The sequence below is a fragment of the Oculina patagonica genome, chromosome 12 (assembly GCF_052425735.1).
Source record: "Oculina patagonica isolate OP01 chromosome 12, crgOcupat, whole genome shotgun sequence".
Classification (NCBI taxonomy): domain Eukaryota; kingdom Metazoa; phylum Cnidaria; class Anthozoa; order Scleractinia; family Oculinidae; genus Oculina; species Oculina patagonica.
Genome location: NC_135769.1, coordinates 20,663,893 through 20,673,809, shown reverse-complemented (window position 1 = coordinate 20,673,809; position 9,917 = coordinate 20,663,893). Strand labels below are relative to the sequence as shown.

The 9,917-nt window shown below is 36.7% G+C and overlaps 1 long non-coding RNA gene across 1 annotated transcript; it reads left to right on the top strand.

Moving 5' to 3' along the window:
* Positions 1 to 928: 928 nt before the first annotated feature.
* LOC144633997 (uncharacterized) lies at positions 929 to 9,315 on the top strand. The gene is made up of 5 exons (XR_013567133.1): positions 929 to 947; positions 5,304 to 5,449; positions 5,550 to 5,595; positions 6,008 to 6,053; positions 8,865 to 9,315. It is a non-coding gene; the product is annotated as an uncharacterized LOC144633997 (long non-coding RNA).
* Positions 9,316 to 9,917: the final 602 nt, after the last annotated feature.

Here is a 9,917-nt window from a genome sequence, read left to right as displayed (position 1 = left end):
GAATAGGCAAAGCGGGTAGAAATTACAGTGTTTGTATGGGAATCCAACGGCAAATATCTTGTACAAAAATTGAATTCTTTACAACTCATGAATTGTAAAGTTAAGATACTTGGCAAAAGTTTTTATTTGCCGAGTTTGAAAGATGCAGCTGAGCTAGAAAGAGTTCAGTTACGTTTTTAATTTCCCATACATTTGTCTATAAGTTTTCCCGCGAACCACGTCAATCATGCGGAAAAAATACAGACAAATGTATGGAAAAATTAAAAACGTGACTGAACTCTTTCAAGCCCAGCTACATCCTTCAAACTCGGCAAATTAAAACTTTTGCCTAGTATCTTAACTTTACAATTCATGAGTAGTACAGAATTCAATTTTTATACAAGATATTTGCCGTCGGATTCCCATACAAACACTGTAATTTCCACCCGCTTTGCCTACTCGTCAAAATGGCGTCGAAAACCGTGATAAGGCCTATTGATTGTCTTCCAAATCAGCCTTCGATAGACCATGTTGCTCTTGATGCCACCCGATTGTAGAATATTTGTGTTTGTTGTTGTAAATGTCGGGTTGTGTGCCCAACATAATCTGCGGCGCACAGATTACATTCAAATGTATAGACAACGCATTGATTATGGGGGGCTTCTTCTTTTTTGGGGTGACAACGTCCAATCCTCTTGGTCTAAAAGATAGGTTTAATTTGGACAGCAATGTTGGCGTCCAATTTTTTCGTTTGCCTTTTGACGGAGTTAGCTGTTTGATGATATTTAAATGGTAGTGGGACCATGATAGTAGGGCTGCCGTCACTTGCATTTTTCGATATTGTCGATATTATGCAGAAGCTTGTTAATAGCTGAACAATCAAACCGATTGGGTAGTCCAAGTTGTTGCACTCGTAAAAAAACGCAGTAAGAGTGGATGACTGGCGATGTGCGCGATGGATAATAGCGGTGAGTACTGAAACATTCGTTGTATCGTTTGTCAACATGACTGTGGTAGTGTAGAAGTAAGCCAGTGTTCGTAGACTTTCTGTGAACTAATGCACGCTTTAGGAACAAGTCCCCTTGGATCTTTATTAGAAAACACGTTCATTTTTATTGTAAATCTAGAAATTGTAATTTTAGATATTTAATTGTAATTTTAATCCTTAGCAGAGTTAAATTTAAACACACGACCCCACAAGCTGTTAGCTTTAATTATTATCGTGTCTAAATATAGTTTATCTATCTATCTGTGTTTATCTATCTATCTGTGCTCTATAAAAGAAAAAATTGGAAGAGAAAAACGAGCTCCCATCTTTCTGTAAGCGCTACATGGACGACATCCTAACTATTAATTGAATTAAAGTTTCGTTTCTGCGCTAATTTGGGTGAATAATCCCAGACGTTTCGGGACTTCTGTCCCTTCATCAGTGGAAAATTGCCGTTGAAGTCAGCGCGCGTCATTTTATTTGAATGTGACATCATTGAGTGCGCGCGCGCTGAGTCCATTTAAATAAAAGTAAAGTCAATGTATAAATAGATAAAAATAATAAGTTGCTGTGTAGCACTTTGATCATGTACTATAATCGCTCAACGGTTTTAATTTGAACTTTGCGACTGATGAAGGGTTATTCCCGAAGCATTTCGCAAAACGAGACAACATTTAAGCACTTTTTTAAGGAAAAAACATTTTATAAGTCAATGTTTATGCCGCGCGGCTGTGGAGTACGGCATTTGAAGATCAGGTGGCCTTCCGCTCTTCGTCTTTCTCTGATGTTCGTAAGACCTGATTGCACAACAGATACCATCATGTCATCTGTTGTGTGACCAGGCGAGGAGAAATGTTTTGCTACATTCAAATAAAATGACGCGCGCGCTGACTTCAACGGCAATTTTCCACTGGTGAAGGGACAGAAGCCCCGAAACGTCTGGGATTATTCACACCGTAAAATTAGCGCAGAAACGAAACTCTGGCAATACGAAATTTTGACAATATTGTGATCTTATTATCCCTAACTATTAAGCCTGACTTAAACGATACAAACACTTTTCACGACAAATTGAACTCTTTTTCACAAAAACGTGAAGTCCGTGAAGTTCACCATGAAGAGAGCCGAGCAGAATACAATTTCTTTTGTTGGCATGAACATCACTAAAAGTGGCAACAGGCTCGAAACATCAGTCTACAGAAAGCCTTCGAATACTGGCTTACTTCTATCTACCCTTCTACAGCCATGTTGACAAAAGATACAAAGACTGTTTACTCACCACAATGATCCATCGCGAACATCGCCAGTCATCCACTCCTACTGCATTTCCCGACGAGTGCAACAACTTGGACTACCCAATCGATTTAATCGCTCAGCTATTAACAAGCTTCTGCAAAATATCGACAATATCGATGCACCCAAAAATGCAAGTGAAGCTAAGTGACGGCAGCCCTACTCTCGTGGGCCATCAGCTAATTCCGTCAAAAGTCAAAAGCAAAATGTGAGCCTAACATCGGTGTGCAAATTAAACCTGTCTTTCAGGCTAAGAAGATTGCCCAAGTTCTTTCTCCGGGCGCCCCAGAAGAGAAGAAAACCCTTGTTGTTAATAATCAATGCGCGGTCTATAAATGCGCGACGCAAATTATGTTGGGGTATACAACCAGACATTTACACTAACGCATTAAGGAACACAAATATTCTGCAATCGTTGGACATCAAGAGGAAAATGGCCTATCTAAGGCTGATTTGGAAGACAAACAATTCTTTGTTTCTCTGTCTCAGATCGAAGTTTGTTTGTTAAATTTATGAGATGCTGTCATTAGGGAATTAAACCTCGAATTTTTAATTCTCAGAAAGACTATATTCACACTAAACTCTTTACATGAGTTTGTGTTAAAATGCTTTTTTGCATTATCATATTTTTAACATTTTACCATTCGTGACCTTTAGGGATTCTTTTTTAATTAATATTGCCACCCCATTTTTATTCAGTTTTAAATGAACGTCGAAACGTCGTCACATTTGGAATTGTTTTACCAAGATGGTTTTAAGCTGTTCAATTCTATCGCAATGTTTTATTGAACAAAATTTGTTGTATTTTATCAGAAACAGAATTAGAAACTTGACAATGTTTGCCTGGCACTTTTACGCGAGTTTTTCTGTCGATACTGGAAATGTTTCATTCAGATCGAAAACCGAAGAGCCTTTCAAAGCAAAACCCTAATTATAAAAGGCGGTTAAATTTTATTATTTCATTGATCAACAAAATCTAAAATTGACTGTTACGAAAGAACGACCGAAATTCAGGCTATACTGGCGAGGGAATAATATTATTATAAAGGTTCAGAGAAGCCTGCACCAAAATATATCCGCCGACCTGTTAGAATTTCACCTCTCGCCTGTTAGACCTTAAATTTATTCTTTTGCATGGTACTTTTAAGCTTATTAGGATCAAAATCCATGGCTAATTTGTGAAGGAAATGTTTTTCTACTCGAAATGCCACACGCGCTTATATAAACTTTTAAGTTTTTCCTGAATCGATTTATTATTGTTTAAAATCAGGGCTCTGGCTCCGCAGCAAAAGTTTCAGGCCCGATCATAAATTATAAGTTAATTAAGGTGGGCTAAAAAAAACCGGTAACTTTTTAATCAGAAATCGATTAAGTTATAAGCAATTTGATAGGAACGAAGTCAATTTATTTAATGCCACTATTAACTGTAAAGATTATACAAATCCTTATAATATTTTGCCAACGATAAGATCGAGTGGTCATATCGTGAGCCTGAGCTCCCAGCTGTTCAAATTTATCAAATTTAATAAACACGATATCAAACAAAAGCTAAAAGCCCATTTTGGGTTTGTTTGCATTGTTGTGACAGAAAACGTCAATACTTAAAATTCAATCTTTCACAATTAAATGCAAAGCTGGCAGCTGCCGTGCCGAGCAAAAACCGTCATGATTGAGTTGTGGTTGTAGACTGAAATGAGACAATTAAGATTAAGTCTATAAACACAACCCTGTTTTCAAGCACGCAATAACTGGGATAAATATATCATGCTAGACAGTAGTATATAAAATCGCTTAGTAAAATACAATTTACTGTGTAAAATCGCTCAAAATACGAATGACGAGTAAAACTGTAGAGTGATACTACAAACTAAAATGCCTTATAATCGTAAAATTGATTATATAACATTTTTTCCCAAAATGCTGACTTTCTACGCTCTTTCAACCTTTCGTGTGGTCAGGAAAAACAAGAAAGCTTTGAAAAACACGGCGAATTTGAAGTCCTTCTCAAGCGTTTAGGAAAACCGAAGTAGTTCCTGTGAAGGGTCTGATCTGAAACGAGGTATCGGTTTTGGTCGGGTCAGAAATAGGTGTAAAAAAAGTCTCAGATTTTAATCTTAAATGGGTTAAGGGTTTAAAAAGGGGACCGATTTTGGAAAGGTACCCCGCCTCCCCCAGTTTATGTCTAAAGTTATGACAATATGTGTAAAGTTCCACGAACGCTAAATTTCTACTCGTGTATTTGTTTTTGTTTAAAAATATAACAAGAGATTAAATCATTTGATATCCATAAAATGCATATACCATAACCTGCCTGCAGCTTACAGGGGCACTACTACTGGGATTCTGCTGCATATTTTGTCAAAACGGTGCTCGAAATTGTGACTAATCTCGTTTAAAAGATCTGAAGAACAATGTTGCACTTGATTCCAAGTGAAGTAAAATATAACAATTTACAAAAATGTCTGGTCTAAAAATATACGGTGTTTAGAAAGGTTTAGAAAGCACGCCTTGTTTTCAAAATCATCGTTAAAAGGGTTAATTGAGGTTAAAATACACATGCGCCGTGTTCCCAAAGTTGATAAAGAGAAGTTTTAACAGGTAAATTTATTGCTCAAGTTATAAAAATACTGCTAATTCTTTAATAAAATAAATTAACAATTTATGCGGTGTAGGTTCAGGCTTAGAAAACACGCACTGTTTTCAAAATCTTCGTTAAAAGGGTTAATTGAGGTTTGTATACACAGGCACCGTGCTCTCATAGTTGACAAACAGAAGTTTTGACAGTTAAATTTACTGCTCACGCTATGAAAATGCGGCTAATTTTATAATAAAATAAAAGGCAATGTTCATTTTCTTACTTTTTCTCCAATTCACTCAATGCATTTCTGATTTCCCATTTTAAAAATAACGAGAAATTTGCTTATTGTCAACAAATCTTCAATCAAAACATTTCTACCAAAATTGCGAGTTTTAAATAAAGAAAAATACATATAAAAATACTATCCATTAAATCAAAAACCTATCATCGCTTTTGTTTATTCAGGCAGAAACACACTCAGACGCAATTATATCCTAGTAAATTATGCTGAGAAAACAAAACGTGACAAACAAATTAAAAGACAAACACGACTAGGGTATAACAGTGACGGTCTTTCAACGAGAAGTTCATTCCCCTTTGAACAGCGACAAGTAAGTATTGGAAAATTTGCTCAGATGAGAGCTTGTAGTTGTGTTGTGTTTTTTGCGTGCGAAATCTCACATTTTGATTCTATTCTTTTCTTTTGTTTAGGTTTCTGGTTTCACTCTTTCGACACAGGCGCTGTTTTGTTTGAAAGGTAAGCTTCTTCAGATACCGTAAGAGCAACTTTTTCGTTAACAATTCTTCGGTTAAAATGCAAAATATGGCAAAATACTCCACCCCGACAGCTAATGCAAAAGACACTTCGAAAACTCTTTTTACAGACTGGAGTTCCTTATGCAGTGCATTTTGTATATGTAAAATGGTACAAGTAAGCATTTTCACATTATACAAGCTTTTTAGCGAGATAAACCGAAAAATATATTTTAAGTCGTGCCTTAAATTGGCTTGGATTCTCTACAGAACGGATTTGGGGGTACTTTTAGTATCTTACTGAGTGAACTTTTTTTGAACTTACGAGAGTGAGAAAAATTATATTGCAATTTTTCTAATTTTTGAGAACGAATCGTAGATTAACTGGACTGTTTCACTTCGTTTTCTTTTTGCAGGTGTTTTGCTAAGAACAGACTTGCAGTCGGTGAAGACAAAATGAAGGTAGGTATTTTGAACCTCGCTAATGGGTTTGTACTCTTTCCCCTAGCCTAGTTGCTCCTTTTTGTCATTACCCAAACAAATAAGGAAGACCTCTTAAGATCAAAACAGATATTTTGCCCTCAGCTAAAGAGTTTTAACTTGTCACATATCAACCTAGTTAATGGCACAGCTCACAACGAGTCTCTCGTAGCTCAGTTGGTTAGATCGCCCAACCAGTATCTGGGAGGCCATGAGTTCGATTCCCGCGTCGGGGACTCAGAAATTTTTTTGTCCCATGCTCGTGTCATGTTGAACACTTCATCTTTATTAGAGTTTTAACTCCTTCGCTGAGGGCAAAAAACCTTTTTTCGTTTTAACAAGCTTAGGGAATCTTCAATAAGAAAAGAAGAGTGTTTTGCAATTAAACGGCATTAAACGTATCCAAGATCAAAGCAAGATAAAGCTGTTGTTAAATCATCAGGGACATTCAGATGGATCATTTTGGCGAATATTTACTCGTAAATCCTGTTATACCCTCAGTTATTAAATGTAAAATATAGTGCGTTCTGTTTTCGGTGAGATTAAAATGCCGTTTTGGGGACGGGAAAATTCCAAGTACGATTTCCGGGAGAGCAAATTACAACAGCTCGACAAATTTAGGTGATAACATTTCATTTCCTATAAGTTCCTGCCACTTTAAACTTTGTAAATTTTCACAAATATCCGTTAAAAAACAGAACAACGTCATCATGACGTTGTTCTTAAACTTCCTCGTGGGTGCTTCTACATGGGTATGATCGTGTTGCAACCCATTGTGACTATTAGATGGTTTTCTTTGACAATACCAGCAATTTTCTGTATCTGCTTCCAATCTTCCGAAAACACGTTATGAGAGCTGCGAACGCCTTACTACTCTTTATAGCTGCTTAGATGCTAGCGTTTTTCGTTGACTTCAGTTTTTTTCGCCACTTAAGCTGCGTTCACATTAGGCCGAAACATGATTAGTCTGATCACGAATGAAACATGTTTCGTTGTGAAAAGTGTTCACATCAGGCAGTGCATTGCGCGAATCATGATTGAAACATGATTAGTCTGATCATGATTGAAACTACCTTACGATGTAGTTTCAATCATGATCAGACTAAACAAGTTAAAAATGGCGGACATGCGGTGAGGAGGCGAGCGCCCAAAAGCTTCAAATTTGGGCTTTCTATGCGACCAAATGTTTATTTCATGGGCTAATAAAGCGATCCAATATGAATTATCGGTAATGGATAGGAAGCAGAATATTTTTCAAAATATCGCCACAAAAGTTTACGACGTCGGCTACAAGCGCGCAGCATAACAGCATTGCAATGCAAAAACAAACTTCACAAAATAAAAATCTTCTGTTACCGACTGATAGCGCAAATTCTGACAATACTGTCTTCTTGCTAAGCGCTTGAAAGCCCTGCTTCATCGAAGGGCTTGAAAGTAGACAGAAAGACAAAGATTTAGTTGAAACTTTATTGTAATTTCGAGCTATATTTCAATTTTACGGTTAAATAAAGTGAAACCGCATAAATTACACACCAGGCATGACGTGTTTGAAACTGACACCTAATGTGAACAATGCAATAACAAGCATGTTTAGGTGAAACATGTTTCGTGGAAACATGTTTATTCTAAACATGTTTTGGGTTAAATGTGAACGCAGCTTAAGTCAAGTCTGGTCAAGTCAACACTTGAAATTTTGACTATTAATCAATTGATGCTTGTTGTTTATCGTTGCCGATTGTTAATACAAAGTAAGTATTTAACTTTCCCTTAGTTTCACTTTCTCTCACTGTTCTCAAGTTCATTCATGCATCAACATGAACAGTTGTCATTTTACACACAGTATAGTAGAAATCATTTCGACATATTGAGCCTTGCAGTTATTGCATAACGTGTTACAAACATTGAACGGTTTGTTACTGAAGAATTTCAGCGCATCGCTTATGCGTTTCTCCCTCGAAGAGTGAATACCCAGAGAGTATACTGAGTCTTTCGGCCAGCTGAAGCCAAACGGTGTGTCTCTCCTTTCCGCCCACGAGCCAAGCCACATACCTAGCTTCTATTTTTAATTTATTCAGCTCTAAACCGGAGAACTTTTTAGAACTTTTAAAGTTTCGAGTAGTGCTTGAACTGACTTTACTAAAGTCAGTTCGAACACTACTAAAAAAGCATTTAAAAAGAGAAGTGTCGTGTTATGTCCAGGGTTGAACGCAAGTATTGTTTAATGAGTACTTCATGTTTGACTGTTTTATTTGACATTTCCATATTACTTTATATTTGGCAAATTTTGGTGTGTTTTGGTGAACTTTTATTAATGAGGACACTTTGTGATGGCTGTCATGAGGAACGTGAATCTCATTAGCGTTCAATCCTGGACATATCTGCTATTCACAGAACGAACATGAAGCCAGATAATGGGCAAACTTGCCTTACTCCGCAGTTTAGATTAAAGAAGGGAGAAGCGAAGCCGTCGCTTATCACACAGCTTGAGATGTCATTACAAAAAAACTTCAATTCACCTTTAAGAATCGTCTTTAAAATTGAAAACATCCAGGACTTTGTTTAAGTAATCCCAATTGAGCGAGTCAAAAGCTTTTATAAAGTAGACAAACACAGTGATACCCGGTTACTGTTTACATTTTGTGTAATCAATGACATCAGAGATGAGTCCCCAACTGTCCAGTTCTAGCTTAACTGGTCATGGAATAAATTGAAGAAACGACGATCTCCGCATTTCCCTTGTTTCTCGAATTACCTACCTTGTAAGTGCTCATCCATTTCCTTTTTTCTATTTAGCTTGCAGTAATTTTTAGCCTCCTGATGATGTTTGCCTTTCTGACTATGGTCACCGAGACAGATGGCAAACCTGCAAATGAGGACGAACATGAGACAGCAGGGGCCAAGAAAGTGTTCATCAAAAAGATAGGAAAGCAAAGTGACTCGGAGATGAATAAGCAGAAGCGCGAAAGTTGTTCTTGCTGTGGCCTGTCCATCGTGTGTTGATAAAATATAAGACATCAACAACCGAAAGTTAAAATAAGAACAAGAAAAACTAATACAGTTTTAACCAAAAGCATCACGATATAAGGGATAAGTTAAAAAACATAAAGCAATTGGTCAGCTAAATAAGCCAGTTGAATATGATTTCAACTTTCTGGATAAGATAAAAAATGTAGGAAATGGAGTGTTTAAAAATTGTAAATTGAAAAGAACGCATTAAAAAAGAACGAACAAGTTTGTGCATGTATTGCTTGTGTATCAGTTGTATAATAGCTTTCTCGGTGTTCTAACCCCCCTCCCCTAACTTGGGATTCTTCACATGTAAACTTTTAAAGTAGTTATTTGGGTGGCACGTATGTGAACGAGATTATAGTTAAGTGCATTAACCACAGTGACTATAATAATGATTTGCAAGTTTCATTAAATCAATAGCATGTTGCATCACCCTTATCTCCACTTTTGTCTGGATCTGCACCAGATTAATTTATAACTATAAACATACTGACACTTATGCAGTGACAAGAAACGGTTGTTTTTATTCGGGTAATATATGTTGTTGCAATATCGACGTCTGGCTCATTAGCACTTATTCATTCGCAAATATTTCAACCGAGTTACCCATTATGCTGAAACTTCCACGTATTTCGTGAACATGTGAAGTCTGTGAAATTTAAAGCGGCCAAAAATGAACTAAGCAACAACTTAAAGCTTTCACTATACGGTAATTCAGTTTATCACTTGACAAGCGATTCATTAGTTTCCTGATTGGCTGTAACTCGGTCGGGATATTTAAAAGCTCATTTCTGTAAATATCGAAAATCTTGTGTCAGTCGTGAAATTTCGAATTTT